This window comes from Penaeus vannamei, chromosome 9 (assembly GCF_042767895.1).
Source record: "Penaeus vannamei isolate JL-2024 chromosome 9, ASM4276789v1, whole genome shotgun sequence".
In the NCBI taxonomy this organism is placed as follows: domain Eukaryota; kingdom Metazoa; phylum Arthropoda; class Malacostraca; order Decapoda; family Penaeidae; genus Penaeus; species Penaeus vannamei.
In genome coordinates this window covers 42,458,180-42,475,679 of record NC_091557.1, presented here as the reverse complement: position 1 = coordinate 42,475,679, position 17,500 = coordinate 42,458,180, and the positions used below count along the sequence as shown (strand labels likewise).

At 35.1% G+C, this 17,500-nt stretch overlaps 8 non-coding genes across 8 annotated transcripts; all 8 read left to right on the top strand.

Moving 5' to 3' along the window:
- Positions 1 to 676: 676 nt before the first annotated feature.
- Positions 677 to 750, top strand: TRNAI-GAU (transfer RNA isoleucine (anticodon GAU)). The gene has a single exon. It is a non-coding gene; the product is annotated as a tRNA-Ile (tRNA).
- A 4,346-nt stretch (positions 751 to 5,096) lies between these two features.
- TRNAV-AAC (transfer RNA valine (anticodon AAC)) lies at positions 5,097 to 5,170 on the top strand. The gene has a single exon. It is a non-coding gene; the product is annotated as a tRNA-Val (tRNA).
- A 2,967-nt stretch (positions 5,171 to 8,137) lies between these two features.
- Positions 8,138 to 8,211, top strand: TRNAN-GUU (transfer RNA asparagine (anticodon GUU)). The gene has a single exon. It is a non-coding gene; the product is annotated as a tRNA-Asn (tRNA).
- Positions 8,212 to 10,054: 1,843 nt separating this feature from the next.
- Positions 10,055 to 10,127, top strand: TRNAL-AAG (transfer RNA leucine (anticodon AAG)). Its single transcript has one exon. It is a non-coding gene; the product is annotated as a tRNA-Leu (tRNA).
- A 1,460-nt stretch (positions 10,128 to 11,587) lies between these two features.
- Positions 11,588 to 11,661, top strand: TRNAV-AAC (transfer RNA valine (anticodon AAC)). The gene has a single exon. It is a non-coding gene; the product is annotated as a tRNA-Val (tRNA).
- A 2,160-nt stretch (positions 11,662 to 13,821) lies between these two features.
- TRNAT-AGU (transfer RNA threonine (anticodon AGU)) lies at positions 13,822 to 13,896 on the top strand. Its single transcript has one exon. It is a non-coding gene; the product is annotated as a tRNA-Thr (tRNA).
- A 1,024-nt stretch (positions 13,897 to 14,920) lies between these two features.
- TRNAL-AAG (transfer RNA leucine (anticodon AAG)) lies at positions 14,921 to 14,993 on the top strand. Its single transcript has one exon. It is a non-coding gene; the product is annotated as a tRNA-Leu (tRNA).
- Positions 14,994 to 16,550: 1,557 nt separating this feature from the next.
- Positions 16,551 to 16,624, top strand: TRNAV-AAC (transfer RNA valine (anticodon AAC)). The gene has a single exon. It is a non-coding gene; the product is annotated as a tRNA-Val (tRNA).
- The last annotated feature ends 876 nt before the right edge of the window (positions 16,625 to 17,500 follow it).

The window sequence follows — 17,500 nt, the reverse complement described above, 5'->3', positions numbered from 1 at the left end:
TTACGCTGAGAGTCCCTCGAGCTCGACATGCCCTGGTCCCCCTGAGCTCAAAATGAACCCCTGGATTCGTGCGTTAACTGTATCGCTCCAGATGACACTATGATGGGGAAAGAACGTTAGAATTTGTCCATTTGTCCTCTTCTGTTCAGGAATTTCCTTAAATGAATCTATAAATATAAAACTGACTAAGAATAATGATTTTTGGTTTCTGATGTAGACCATAGTTAAAAGTTATATTGCGATGACAAAATGTATTATTAATTTTCCTGATTTTCGTTCGACATAACAACAAATCAAGTATTGGACGAATCTACACTTGGTCAGCTCTCCTGATTGTCCAAACAGTATGAACATTTCTGACTTCCCTTTCACATGGGCTAAGATCGGCTTGAAAATAATGTCTGCCAGTTTGAATCACTCTCATTTTGACTTCGTATATCAATAGGTGAAAATAAGACGTACGGACCAGTAAAATTTAACTTTTAGGTAATACATCACTTATTGAATTTAATTAGTGTTCGGTAAAGAAGAGAAGGGAAGAGAGAGGAAACATAGTCGCCTTATTGAAACGTCAAGAATCAGAGACATACCTACCGCGTCTTAGTCTCTCAATGAACAGTTCGGAAGAATTGAATTTTGAATTAATGTACTGTGAGAATGCAAATTATTTGAAATCGTCCTGTTAGCTCAGTTGGTTAGAGCGCCGTGTTGATAACGCGGATGTCAAGGGTTCGATCCCCTTACGGTCTAAGTATTGATCATTTTAGATAATCTATCTCTTACCGAATTAGAATAAATGTTCGACAAGGAACAGAAGGGAAGAGAGAAGAAACATAATCGCCTTTTTTAAACTTATCAAGAGTCAGTGACATACCTTCTGCGTCTCGCTGTCTCCCAATGAACAGTTCGGAAGAAATGAATTTTGAACTGATAGAGTGTAAGAATGCGTGCGTGCATGTGTGGATGTCTTTAAATGGTATGTCCTGATTACGTCGTGAGATCCCCTGCTTTTAACAGCACTAAACAGACTGCGAGAAAATCAGTTAACCTAAGAGGATAGCGGGCATATTGCGTGTGAACATATGGGAAAATGGCCTTTTTATAGCGTGTGTAAACTTGGATTTCATTAATTTCGCTTCCTGTGATTATGAAGGATATTTCCCTTGACGAAATTAATTTACACAAATCTGAAATTTTACGAGTGTACTTTGTCTTCAAATTCCTCCTCTCGTTCTTTCTTTCTTTCCTTCTTTTTAGCATATACAGTCGTCGTCTCCATTGATGTGCTTCAGCTTTCAATAAACAATTTAATGAATAGATGAATTTAAAAAAGAAAAAAAAAATCACATACACATAAACCCACATTCATACGCACATACCCATGCACGCATCTAACCTACACCATATTTCTCGAGAAATGTTGCCATCTCGTGATGAATTTTTAGTCGTAAGGAGGGATTGGAAAGTGAAATTTCACCACAACGAAGGAGAGAAAAGTGTGTCCAATTCGATTCAAAGAAAGAAAAAATGCCCTTTTATTCAGGAAATGTTCTTTGAAAGCTTGAACATATATCAATGGAACCAGCCACTGCATACGTTGGTTGAGAAAATCGAGATTTTTTAATTTTCATTCATCTATTCATTAAATTGTTTATTGAAAGCTTAAACACATCAGTGGAGACATCGACTTTATATGCTAAAAAGAAAGAAAGAAAAAGAAAGAACGAGAGAAGGAATATTGAGACAAAGTACACGTGAAATTTCAGATTTGTGTAAATTAATTTTCGTCAAGAAAAATGTCCTCCATGATCACAGGAAGCGAAATTAATGAAATCCAAGTTTACACACGCTATAAAAAGGCCATTTTCCCATATGTTCACACGCAATATGCCCGCTATCCTCTTAGGTTAACCGATTTTCTCGCAGTCTGTTTAGTACTGTTAAAAGCAGGGGATCTCGTGACGTAATCAGGACATACCTTTTAAAGACATCCACACATGCACGCACGCATTCTTACACTCTATCAATTCAAAATTCATTTCTTCCGAACTGTTCATTGGGAGACAGCGAGACAGTTACTAAGACGCAGAAGGTATGTCCCTGACTCTTGATACGTTTAAAAAAGGCGATTTTGTTTCCTCTCTCTTCCCTTCTGTTCCTTGTCGAACATTTATTCTAATTCGGTAAGAGATAGATAATCATAAAAACCTTTTCAACTTGGCCCGTAAGGGGATCGAACCCTCGACATCGTATTCTTAGCACGGCGCTCTAACCAACTGAGCTAACAGATCGTTGACGATTCCAGATAAGTTAGGATTTTATTAACAATCAACATTTTATTTGATTTGATGGAATTTCACTAACAAAGCACCTTTTTCCAAATATTACCAGAAGATCATAGCTCATGAAAAATGCTGAGAAAAAAGAGTAAGCTTTATATTTTATATATTATATACATTATATATATATAATATATAAGTATATATATATAATATATATATAATATATTTATATTATATATATATAATGTATATAATATATCATATATATAATATATATATATATAATTTATATATATAATATATATTTCATATATATAATATATATTTCATATATATAATATATATTATATATATTTTATATATTATATACATCTTATATATTATACACAAAAATAAGCAGTCGCATTATGAGCTGCAAATGAGCGGAACGTTTCGAACCTTTTCTGGTGATCCTACGAAGCATTCGAAGGATTTCAAGAAAGTCGGAAATTCGCCGACGCACGGTAAGAAGTCGGTTGGTTTGGATGTGATTTCCTTTTGCAAATGATTCGCCTCATGATGTGCTCGCCTTTCCTGCTCGAAGTCTCGTATTCCCGTTAACTGCTTCACGGAAATCGCGCGTTTTGCGTCACGAATAATGTTGTTTATCTATTCAGCTTGACATATATATATATATATATATATATATATATATATATATATATATATATATATATATATATATATGTGTGTGTGTGTGTGTGTGTGTGTGTGTGTGTGTGTGTGTGTGTGTGTGTCTGTGTCCGTGCGTGTGTCTGTGTGTGTGTGTGATATCTGTAAAGGACATTCAATTTTATATAAGAAAAACAAATTTAAAAGTGTTTATAGCATTATAATCGGGGGGGGGGGGGGGCTAGGCAATCGACGGGCCGGGTCCCCCACCCACTTCAAGTCGTAGTTACTCCTTCTGTCAATAAGAAAAATAAATGTAAAAATCTGAGTTTCATACTTTGTAAATGACGCAAATATAAAGCTTACTCTCTATTTTTCAGCATTTTCATGAGCTATGATCTTCGGGTAATATTTGGAAAAAGGTGCTCTTGGTTAGTGAAATTCCATCAAATGAAATCACACGGTAGTTGTTAATGAAATCCTATCATCTTGTTTGCTACACATACCGTCCTGTTAGCTCAGTTGGTTGGAGCGCCGTGTTCATAACGCGGATGTCGAGGGTTCGATCCCCTTACGGGCCAATTCATCATCTTGTTTTAGATAATCTATCTCTTACCGAATTAGAATAAATGCTCGACAAGGAACAGAAGGGAAGAGAGAGGAAACACAGTCGCCTTATTGAGACATCAAGAGTCAGAGACATACCTACCGCGTCTTAGTAACTGTCTCGCAATCTCCTGATGAACCGTTCGGAAGAAATCAATTTTGAATTGATTTACTGTAGGACGACTTTTTTTTCTCTTGGAATAAGAATCATGAATATAAACGAACACACACACACACACACATATATATATACATATATATATATACATATATACGCATGGGGGGCTGCGTTATTATTATTATTATTATTATCATTATTATACAAGCGTCTTTGTCTTCATTCGTACAAATATTTTTTTCTACCACTTACCATCTACATATCTATCTACATATATAATACATATATATGTAATATATATGGTATATGCAATATATAAGATATACAGAAGATATACATATAAATATATATATATATATATATATATATATATATATATATATATATATATATATGATATTTATATTTATGCATATACATACATGCATATATATGGATGTGTGTGTGTGTGAGAGAGAGAGTATGTGTGTGTGTGTGTGTGAGAGAGAGAGAGAGTATGTGTGTGTGTAAGAGAGAGAGAGAGAGTGTGTGTGTGTGGAAACAAATAGAAAATTAATATTATTAGAACGAATTCATAACCCGTGTTTATGGGGGGGGGGGGGGGCAGAAATTCTACAGGATGACCTCCAATCGAATAAGTTGATAACTTGATAATTGTAAAATATTTAAAAATAAACAAATAGTGTTCATTCACAAATCATAATCATGAATGGATTGATAATGCAATGATGATGCAAAATATGAAGGTAAAGTAAAAGGTGTTTATTAACACCTGTTTAATTATCGCAATATACCTTTGAACTATGGTCTATGTTTTAAACTGAAAATCGTTGTTATTTTCCTGTCAAAAAGTTTAAGGAAAATGGAAAAGAAATTGGAAGCTTTCCTCGACCGCCTTTTATTTTCTATTCATCAATTCATCTATTTATTTTAGGAAATGTGATCCATCCTACATTTTAGTTTCTATAATTATTTGCCATATAATCTTTTCCTATCATCCTGAGAGGCCCTCGAGCTCGACATGCCCTGGTCCCCCTGAGCTCAAAATGAACCCCTGGATTCGTGCGTTAACTGTATCGCACCAGATGACACTATGATGGGGAAAGAACGTTAGAATTTGTCCATTTGTCCTCTTCTGTTCAGGAATTTTCCTCATTGAATCTGCTTTACGTTCGACAACAACAAATCAAGTACGGGATGAATCTACAATTCGTCAGCTCTCCTGATTGCCCATACAATAGGAACATTTATGATTTTCCTTTCACATGGAGATCGAAGGCCTGAATATAATGTCTACCAGTTTGAACCTCTCTGATTTTGACTCCGTATATCAATAGGTGAAAATAAGGCGTATGATAATAAATTAGAACCTTCAGCTAATTTTTAGAATGAGGTGTTGATCATTCAGTACACTCTATCCATTATGAAATGTAATTCTTTGCCTGTTGGCTCAGTTGGTTAGAGCGCCGTGTTAACAACGCGTGTGTTAAGGGTTCGATCCCCTTACGGGCAACAGTCCTCCATTTTTTATTGAATTCAAATTAGTGTTCGGTAAAGAACAGAAGGGAAAAGAAAGGAAACTTAGTCGCTTTATTGAAACTTATCAAGAGTCAGAGACATACCTACCGCGTCTTAGTGACACTGTCTCGCGGTCTCCCAATGAACAGTTCGGAAGAAATGAATTTTGAATTGACAGAGTGTAAGAATGCGTGCGTGCATGTGTGGATGTCTTTAAAAGGTATGTCCTGATTACGTCACGAGATCCCCTGCTTTTAACAGCACTAAACAGACTGCGAGAAAATCGGTTAACCTAAGAGGATAGCGGGCATATTGCGTGTGAACATATGGGAAAATGGCCTTTTTATAGCGTGTGTAAACTTGGATTTCATTAATTTCGCTTCCTGTGATTATGAAGGACATTTCCCTCGGCGAAAATAAAATCACCCAAATCTGAAATTTTACGAGTGTATTTTGTCTTAAAATTCCTTCTCTCGTTCTTTCTTTCTTTCTTTTTAGCATATACTTAAGCTTTCAATAAACAATTTAATGAATAGATAAATAAAAAAATTCTCTATTTTCACAACCAACGTATGCAGTGGCTGCTTCCATTGATATATGTTCAAGCTTTCAAAAAACATTTCCTGAATAAAAAGACATTTTTCTTTCTTTGAATCGAATTGGAAGCACACTTTTCTCTCCTTCGACTTGGTCAAAATTTCACTTTCCAATTCCTCCTTGTGACTAAAAATTCTTCCTTCTTACCTGAATTTTTTGGCGAGATGGCAACTTTTCTCGATGAATATGGTGTAGGTTAGATGCTTGCAAGGATATGTGCGTATGCATTTGGGTTATGTGTACGTGTGTCTGTGTGCCGGTTAATGTGGCTGCTTGTTTACCGACATTTTATCTGTGTTTGCGAAGAGAAGTTATGCTTAAGCTTTCAAAAGAACATTTCCTGAATACTAGAACATTTTTCTTGCTTTCAACTGAACTGGAAGCACACTTTTCTCTCCTTGGTTTTGGTCCAAATTTCACTTTCCAATCCCTCCTTACGACTAAAAATTCATCATTCTTTCCTGAAGTTTTGACGAGATGGGAACTTTTCTCGAGAAATATGGTGTAGGTCAGATGCGTGCATGGGCGTGTGCGTATGCATGTGGGTTTATGTGTACATCTCCCTGCATGTCTCCCGGTAAGTTACCGAGATCTGTGTGCGAATGCTTGCAAGTATACAAATATAGTGTAAAGCTTGGGTGCGTTTTTGAATGTAAAAAGGTCTTTGTCTCCATACGAATTACTGTTTTCTCTATTACTCACTAATCTACTTATTTATCTATTTATTTCTGTACGCTTATGCATACACACAGACAAACACACACACACATACATATATGTAGATATAACTGTATACATATGTATGTATATATATTTAATTATCTATCTATATGTATATAGATAGATAGATGTTTGTGTGCTCAAATAACTTTTATAAGAACTGAAAAAACATAAAAATTTATTTTCTCATTAAAACTAATTCATAATCCATGTGTGTGTGTGTATGGGGGGGACATGAGGAAATCGACAGGCCATGCCCCCCCCCCCATTCACTCCCCCTCCCCCCTTCGCACAACTTCATTAATTGACAAGTATAAAATTTCGCAAATTGGTCGACCCTCGACGTCCGCCTTAGTCGCACGGCGTCCGACCGACAGGCCGATGGATGTCTTGTTCAGTCTGAGAGAATTTCGCCAACAATCAGCTCTTTTTTACAAATGATAACGGAAGATTCTCTAATTCTTTAGGAAAATAATGAGAAATGGAGAGAAAGCTTGTTATTTGCGTTATTTAGAACGTATGAACCTATCAGATAGAAAAAAAAACTTACTTTTTGACAGTAAGAGTAACTGATTTTCGTTTTCTAATTTAAAGCAGAGAAAAAAAATATATATATTCCGATATCTGAAAAGGTGTCAATAAATGCCTGTTACCTTGCCTACATTTCTTGGATCACCAAGGGATTATAGAGCCATTCAACATTATATTTCCTACATCAACACCGTTTACTAATGCTTCTCATTATTTCACTATTATCAAGTCTTTAGATTATGCTAAGGGGGGGGGGCGGCCTGTCGATTATGTAGTCCCCCCACACCAAAGGGGCTATAGTGATACTATATATATAGAAAAAGAACTTTGCAGACACTCACAAGCACACACCCACACCCATACATACATGCATACATACATACACACACACACACACACACACACACACACACACACACACACACACACACACATATATATATATATATATATATATATATATATATATATATATATATATATATATAATCATAAATGGATCTAAAACACCTTGATGATTAAAACAAAACTAAGAAGGTAAGAGGCATTTATCAACACCTGTTCAATTATCACAATATAAATTTTAACTTTGATCTATATTACAAACCTAAAGTCGTACTTATTCTTGTCAATAAGTTTAGAAAAAAATGAACTGAGTCGCATTTTTATTTTCATTTATTGTTCATATAGTTATTCAAGGAAATGTGTTCCATCCAACAATTTAGTTTAATAATTTGCAATATAATTTATTCTTATTCAGCCGAGGGCCCTCAAGCTCGATGACACTACGACGGGGAAAGAATTTTAAAATTTGTCTAATGCTCTTTTGTTCAGGAATTTCCCTCATTAAGTCTGATTTGAGTTAAGAACAAGTGTTGGAAGATCTGCTTTCGGTTTCTCTCCTGGTTGTCCATTCAGTCTGAGAATTTAAGATTTTCCTTTCACATGGACTGAGGTCGAAGGCTTGAAGATAATGGCTACCAGTTTGACTCATTTTGAGGTTGACTCCATGTATTATTAGGCGAAACAAGACGCTTGATGATGAATTAGACTCTTCAGATATTTTTTGCAAATAGTTTTGTCAATTAAATTCGAAGTGAAACTTATAGTTATCGATCTGTTAGCTCAGTTGGTTAGAGCGCCGTGCTGTTAACGCGGATGTCGAGGGTTCGATCCCCTTACGGGCCAATATATGATATATTTTACATAATATAGTTCTTATCGAATTATAAATAGTGTTTGGTAAAGAACAAGAGAAGAGAGAGGAAACAGTCGCCTTACTGAAACTTCTCAAGAATCAGAGACATACCTACTGCGTCTTCGAAATACTGTCTCGCTGTCTCCCAATAAACAGTTTGGAGGAAATGAATTTTGAATTTCTTTATTGTTGTAATATGTGTGTGTGTGTGTGTAAATGTATACTATAAATACATTCATATATATTACACCCATATATGAAGGACAACGTTCACCTCGGCGAAAAGAACCGAAATTTACACAAACCTTTTATTCGGGACTGTGTTTTGACTCAATATTCCTTCACTCGTTTCTCTCTCTCTTTCTCTTTCTCTCAACCATTGATAACCATTTCCACTGATATGATTACGCTTTCAATAAATCAATTCAATAAATTAATGAATGTGAATAGCTTCTTTTTTCACTTGCTCTGTAGCTGTCTCCAGTATGTTAATAAGAAATATATGCTTAAGATTTCAAAAGAACATTTTCCTTTTTTGAACTGAATTGGAAACTTTCTCTCCTTGGTTTTGGTCAAAATCTCACTTTCCAATCCCTCCTTATGAAAAAACTTCGTCATTCTTCCCTGAATCTTTGACGAAATGGGAACTTTTCTCGAGAAATATGGTGTAGGTCAGATACGTACATTGGTATGTGCGTATGCATGTGTGTTTATGTGTACGTGTGTCTCTGTGTCGGTGGTTGTGGCTGCTTGTATACCGACATTCTCTCTGTATGTATTTGGGAAGAGAAGTTATGTAGACTGTGTGCGAATGCTTGCAAATATAAGATAAGGCCAGGGTGTGTTTTTATTAGCACAGTTTTCTTCTATCATTTCCTAAAGAAGAATGGCTCTGAAATCAAGTGAGAAAAATTATCAATACACAGAAAAGTAAAGACTTGAAGCTCGCGTTTGAGCAGAATCTGTTTTCCTTATTTATCACAGATTTTCTTTTCCTCTGGAGGCTACTTAAAAGCGGCGCATCGTCCTTAGATTTACTCAGATTGGACCAGAATCTAACCTCATCAAACACTTGTGCACATATATGCGCACACACACACACACACACACACACATGAATACAGACAGACACAGTAATGTGTACACACACAAAGATAAACAGTCGCATTATGAGCTGCAAATGAGCGGAACGTTTCGAACCTTTTCTGGTGATCCTACGAAGCATTCGAAGGATTTCAAGAAAGTCGGAAATTCGGCGACGCACGGTAAGAAGTCGGTTGGTTTGGATGTGATTTCCTTTTGCAAATGATTCGCCTCATGATGTGCTCGCCTTTCCTGCTCGAAGTCTCGTATTCCCGTTAACTGCTTCACGGAAATCGCGCGTTTTGCGTCACGAATAATGTTATTTATCTATTCAGCTTGACATATATATATATATATATATATATATATATATATATATATATATATATGTATGTATGTGTGTGTGTGATTGTAAAGGACATTCATTCTTATATAAGAAAAACAAATTTAAAAGTGTTTATATCATTATAATCGGGGGGGGGGGGGGCTAGGCAATCGACAGGCCGGGTCCCCAATCCACTTCAACTCAGTCAAAAAAAAAAAAAAAAAAAAAAAAAAAATCAACAAAAAAATCTGTTTCATACTTTGTAAATGACGCAAGTATAAAGCTTACTCTCTATTTCTCAGCATTTTTAATGAACTATGATCATCTGGTAATATTTGGAAAAAGGTGCTTTGTTAGTGAAATTCCATCAAATCAAATAAAATGTTGATTGTTAATAAAATCCTAACTTATATAGTATCGTCAACGACCTGTTAGCTCAGTTGGTTAGAGCGCCGTGCTAAGAACACGGTGTCGAGGGTTCGATCCCCTTACGGGTCATCACAAATGCTATTTTTTAGATAATCTATCTCTTACCGAATTAGAATAAATGTTCGACAAGGAGCAGAAGGAAAGAGAGAGGAAACACAGTCGCCTTATTGAGACATCAAGAGTCAGAGACATACCTACCGCGTCTTCGTAACTGTCTCGCAATCTCCTGATGAACCGTTCGGAAGAAATCAATTTTGAATTGATTTACTGTAGGACGATTTTTTTTTCTCTTGGAATAAGAATCATGAATATAAACGAACACACACACACACACACACACACACACACACACACACACACACACACACACACACACACACACACACACACACACACATATACATATATATATACATATATACGTATGGGGGGCTGCGTTATTATTATTATTATACAAGCGTCTTTGTCTTCATTCGTACAAATATTATTCTATCACACCATCTACATATCTATCTACATATATAATATATATATGTAATATATATGGTATATGGAATATATAAGATATACATAAGATATGCATATATATATATATATATATATATATATATATATATATATATATATTAATATATACAATATATGATTATATTTATGCATATACATACATACATGTATATGTATGTGTGTGTGAGAGAGAGAGAGAGTGTGTGTGTGGAAACAAATAGAAAATTAGTATTATTAAAACAAATTCATTACCCGTGGGGGGGGGGCAGAAATTCTACAGGCTGGCCTCCAATCGAATAAGTTAATAAATTGATAATTGTACAATATTAAAAAAAGTAAACAGTGTTCATTCACAAATCATAATCATGAATGGATTGATAATGCAATGATGATGCAAAATATGAAGGTAAAGTAAAAGGTGTTTATTAACACCTGTTTAATTATCGCAATATACCTTTCAACTATGGTCTATGTTTTAAACTGAAAATCATAGTTCAATTTATCTATTTATCTTATGAAATGTGATGCATCCTACATTTTAGTTCCTATAATGATTTGCCATATAATCTTTTCCTATCATCCTGAGAGGCCCTCGAGCTCGACATGCCCTGGTCCCCCTGAGCTCAAAATGAACCCCTGGATTCGTGCGTTAACTGTATCGCACCAGATGACACTATGATGGGGAAAGAACGGTAGAATTTGTCCATTTGTCCTCTTCTGTTCATGAATTTTCCTCATTGAATCTGATTTACGTTCGACAACAAATCAAGTACGGGATGAATCTACAATTCGTCAGCTCTCCTGATTGCCCATACAATAGGAACATTTATGATTTTCCTTTCACATGGACTAAGATCGAAGGCCTGAATATAATGTCTACCAGTTTGAACCTCTCTGATTTTGACTCCGTATATCAATAGGTGAAAATAAGGCGTATGATAATAAATTAGAACCTTCAGCTAATTTTTAGAATGAGGTGTTGATCATTCAGTACACTCTATCCATTAAAATATGTAATTCTTTGCCTGTTGGCTCAGTTGGTTAGAGCGCCGTGTTAACAAGGCGGGTGTTAAGGGTTCGATCCCCTTACGGGCAACACGTCTCGTATTTTTAGTTAACCTATCTCTTATTGAATTCAAATTAGTGTTCGTTAAGGAACAGAAGGGAAGAGAAAGGAAACTTAGTCGCTTTATTGAAACTTATCAAGAGTCAGGGACATACCTACCGCGTCTTAGTAACTGTCTCGCTGTCTCCCAATGAACAGTTCGGAAGAAATGATTGAACTGATTTGTTATTGTTAGACGATGTCATTTCTCTTGCAATAATAATCATATATTCATACACACACACATATATATGTATATATGTTATATAAGTATATATATATTTTTTATTTGTTTATTTATTTATTTATTTATTTATTTATTTATTTATTTATTTATTTATTTATTTATTTATGCGCGTGTGTGTGAAAATGGCCTGTTTATCGAACTTGAATTTCATGAATTTCGTTTTCTATGAGCATGAAGGACAACGTTCACCTCGGCCAAAAGAATCGAGATTCGCGCAAATCTGAAATTTCGCGCGAGTGAACCTTGTCTGGCTGTTCCTTCTCCCGACGTCTTGAGCTTTCGATGAATCAGTTCAATAAATGGAAAATGCTTTATTTATCACAAGCCTTAGCTGTGTCCAGGGATATATGCTTAAGCTTTCAAAAGAACATTTCCTGAATACTAGAACATTTTTCTTGCTTTCAACTGAATTGGAAGCACACTTTTCTCTCCTTGGTTTTGGTCCGAATTTCACTTTCCAATCCCTCCTTACGACTAAAAATCCATCATTCTTTCCTGAAGTTTTGACGAGATGGGAACTTTTCTCGAGAAATATGGTGTAGGTCAGATGCGTGCATGGGCGTGTGCGTGTGCATGTGGGTTTATGTGTACATCTCCCTGCATGTCTCCCTGTAAGTTACCGAGATCTGTGTTTGATATTTGAGTTATTTAGAACGTATGAAACTATCAGATTAAAAAAAAAAAAGAAAAAAAAAATCTTGACAGGAAGAGTAACTTTGATTTTCGTTTTGTAATCTAAAGCAGAGATAAAAATGATATTCCGATATCTGAAAAGGTGTCAATAAAAGCCTGTTACCTTGCCTACATTTCTTGGATCATCAAGGGATTATAGAGCCATTCAACATTATATTTCCTACATCAACACCGTTTACTAATGCTTCTCATTATTTCAATATTATCGTCTTTAAATTATGCTAAGGGTGGGTGGGTGAGTGGGGGGGGACCCGGCCTGTTGATTATGTAGTGCCCCCCCCCCCCACCAAAGGGGCTACAGTGATACTATATATATATATATATATATATATATATATATATATATAAAGTCCTTTGCAGACAATCACAGGCACACACCCACGCGTATACATACATGCATACATACACACACACACACACACACACACACACATACACACACACACATACACACACACACACACACACACACACATACACACACACACACACACACACACACACACACACACACACACACACACACATATATATATATATATATATATATATATATATATATATATATATATAATCATAAATGGATCTAAAACACCTTGATGATTAAAACAAAAGTAAGTAAAGTAAGAGACACTTATTAACACCTGTTCAATTATCACAATATAACTTTTAACTTTGATCTATATTACAAACCGAAAATCGTACTTATTTTTGTCAATAAGTTTTGAAGAAAATGAAATGATATTCGTCAGTCGCATTTTTATTTTCATTTATTGTTCATATAATTATTCAAGGAAATGTGTTACATCCTACATTTTAGTTTAATAATTTGCAATATAATCTATTCTTATTAAGCCGAGGGCCCTCAAGCTCGATGGCACTACGACGGGGAAAGAATTTTAAAATTTGTCTAATGCTCTTTTGTTCAGGAATTTCCCTCATTAAGTCTGATTTGAGTTAAGAACAAGTGTTGGAAGATCTGCTTTCGGTTTCTCTCCTGGTTGTCCATTCAGTCTGAGAATTTATGATTTTCCTTTCACATGGACTGAGGTCGAAGGCTTGGAGATAATGGCTACCAGTTTGACTCATTTTGAGGTTGACTCCATGTATTATTAGGCGAAACAAGGCGCTTGATGATGAATTAGACCCTTCAGATATTTTTTGCAAATTGTTTTGTTAATTAAATTCGATCGAAGTGAAACCTTACTTATGGATCTGTTAGCTCAGTTGGTTAGAGCGTCGTGCTAGTAACGCGGATGTCGAGGGTTCGATCCCCTTACGGGCCAACAGGCAGTGTATTTTACATAATATAGTTTTTATCGAATTATAAATAGTGTTTGGTAAAGAACAAGAGAAGAGAGAGGAAACAGTCGCCTTACTGAAACTTCTCAAGAATCAGAGACATACCTACTGCGTCTTCGAAACACTGTCTCGCTGTCTCCCAATGAACAGTTCGGAAGAAATGAATTTTGAATTTCTTTGTTGTTGTAAGACGACGCTTTTGCTCTTCGAATAATAATCATACACACACACACACACACACACACACACACACACACACACACACATATAAATATGTGTGTGTATGCGTGTGTGTATAAATGTATACTATAAATACATTCATATATATTACACCCATATATGAAGGACAACGTTCACCTCGGCGAAAAGAATCGAAATTCACACATAATAATCGGGACTGTGTTTTGACTCGATATTCCTTCATTCGTTCTCTCTCTCTCTCTCTCTCTCTCTCTCTCTCTCTCTCTCTCTCTCCCTCTCTCTTTCTCTCTCTCTCTCTCTCTCTCTCTCTCTCTCTCTCTCTCTACCATAGACAACCGTCTCCACTGATGTGATTACGCTTTCAATAAATCAATTCAGTAAATGAATGAATGAATAGCCTTTTTTTTCTTTTCTTTTTTTTTTACTTGCTTGATTGTAAAGGACATTCATTCTTATATAAGAAAAACAAATTTAAAAGTGTTTATATCATTATAATCGGGGGGGGGGGGGTTGGCAATCGACAGGCCGGGTCCCCCACCCACTTCAAGTCGTAGTTACTCACTGTCAAAAAAAAAAAAATAATAAATAAAAATAATAATAAAAAAATAAAAAATAAATCAACAAAAAAATCTGTTTCATACTTTGTAAATGACGCAAGTATAAAGCTTACTCTCTGTTTCTCAGCATTTTTAATGAACAATGATCTTCGGGTAATATTTGGAAAAAGGTGCTTTGTTAGTGAAATTCCATCAAATCAAATAAAATGTTGATTGTTAATAAAATCCTAACTTATCTGGAATCGTCAATGACCTGTTAGCTCAGTTGGTTAGAGCGCCGTGCTAAGAGCACGGTGTCGAGGGTTCGATCCCCTTACGGGTCAATCACAAATGCGTTTTTTTAGATAATCTATCTCTTACCGAATTAGAATAAATGTTCGACAAGGAACAGAAGGGAAGAGAGAGGAAACACAGTCGCCTTATTGAGACATCAAGAGTCAGAGACATACCTACCGCGTCTTAGTAACTGTCTCGCAATCTCCTGATGAACCGTTCGGAAGAAATCAATTTTGAATTGATTTACTGTAGGACGACTTTTTTTCTCTTGGAATAAGAATCATGAATATAAACGACCATATATATATATATATATATATATATATATATATATATATATATATATATATATATATATATATATATATATATATATATATATATACGTACGGGGGCTGCATTTTTATTATCATTATCATTATACAAGCGTCTTTCTCTTCATTCGCACAAATATTTTTTCTATCACTTACCATCTATATATCTATCTACATATATATAATATATATATATATGTATATATATATATGATATATGTATAGATGATATATGCAATATATAAAAGATACATAAGATATGTATATATATATATATATATATATATATATATATATATATATATATATATATATATGTATACATATATATATATTTATATATATAAATATGTAATGTATATTTACAAAATATGATATTTATATATATGAATATACATACACACATACATATATATGTATGTGAGAGAGAGAGAGAGAGAGAGAGAGAGAGAATGTGTTTGTGTGTAGAAACAAATACAAAATTAGTATTATTAAAACGAATTCATAACCCGTGGGGGGGGGGGGGCAGAAATTCTACAGGCTGGCCTCCAATCGAATAAGTTGATAAATTGATAATTGTAAAATATTTAAAAATAAGTAAACAGTGTTCATTCACAAATCATCATCATGAATGAATTGATAATGCAATGATGACGCAAAATATGAAGGTAAAGTAAAAGTTATTTTTCCTGTCAAAAAGTTTTAGGAAAATGGTAAAGAAATTGGGAGTTTTCGTCAGCCGCATTTTAATTTTTATTCATTAATTTATCTACTTATTTTAGGAAATGTGATCCATCCTACATTTTAGTTATTATAATGATTTGCCATATAATCTTTTCCTATCATCCTGAGAGGCCCTCGAGCTCGACATGCCCTGGTCCCCCTGAGCTCAAAATGAACCCCTGGATTCGTGCGTTAACTGTATCGCACCAGATGACACTATGATGGGGAAAGAACGTTAGAATTTGTCCATTTGTCCTCTTCTGTTCATGAATTTTCCTCATTGAATCTGATTTACGTTCGACATAACAACAAATCAAGTATTGGAGGAATCTACAATTCGTCAGCTCTCCTGATTGCCCATACAATAGGAACATTTATGATTTTCCTTTCACATGGACTAAGATCGAAGGCCTGAATATAATGTCTACCAGTTTGAACCTCTCTGATTTTGACTCCGTATATCAATAGGTGAAAATAAGGCGTATGATAATAAATTAGAACCTTCAGCTAATTTTTAGAATGTGTTGATCATTCATTACACTCTATCCAGTATGAAATGTAATTCTTTGCCTGTTGGCTCAGTTGGTTAGAGCGCCGTGTTAACAACGCGGGTGTTAAGGGTTCGATCCCCTTACGGGCAACAGTCCTCCATTTTTTATTGAATTCAAATTAGTGTTCGTTAAAGAACAGAAGGGAAAAGAAAGGAAACATAGTCGCTTTATTGAAACTTATCAAGAGTCAGAGACATACCTACCGCGTCTTAGTGACACTGTCTCGCGGTCTTCCAGTGAACAGTTCGGAAGAAATGAATTTTGAATTGACAGAGTGTAAGAATGCGTGCGTGCATGTGTGGATGTCTTTAAAAGGTATGTCCTGATTACGTCACGAGATCCCCTGCTTTTAACAGTACTAAACAGACCGAGAAAATCGGTTAACCTAAGAGGATAGCGGGCATATTGCGTGTGAACATATGGGAAAATGGCCTTTTTATAGCGTGTGTAAACTTGGATTTCATTAATTTCGCTTCCTGTGATTATGAAGGACATTTCCCTCGGCGAAAATAAAATCACCCAAATCTGAAATTTTACATGAGTGTATTTTGTCTCAATATTCGTTCTCTCGTTTTTTTTTTTTTTCTTTCTTTTCTCTCCTTTTTTAGCCTATACAGTCGTCGTCTCCACTGATGTGCTTATGCTTTCAATAAACACTATTTTTACAACCAACGTATGCAGTGGCTGCTTCCATTAATATATGCTCAAGCTTTCAAAAAACATTTCCTGAATAAAAGGACATTTTTCTTTCTTTGAATCGAATTGGAAGCGCACTTTTCTCTCCTTCGACTTGGTCAAAATTTCACTTTCCAATTCCTCCTTGTGGCTAAAAATTCTTCCTTCTTACCTGAATTTTTTGGCGAGATGGCAACTTTTCTCGATGAATATGGTGTAGGTTAGATGCTTGCAAGGATATGTGCGTATGCATTTGGGTTTATGTGTACGTGTGTCTGTGTGCCGGTTAAT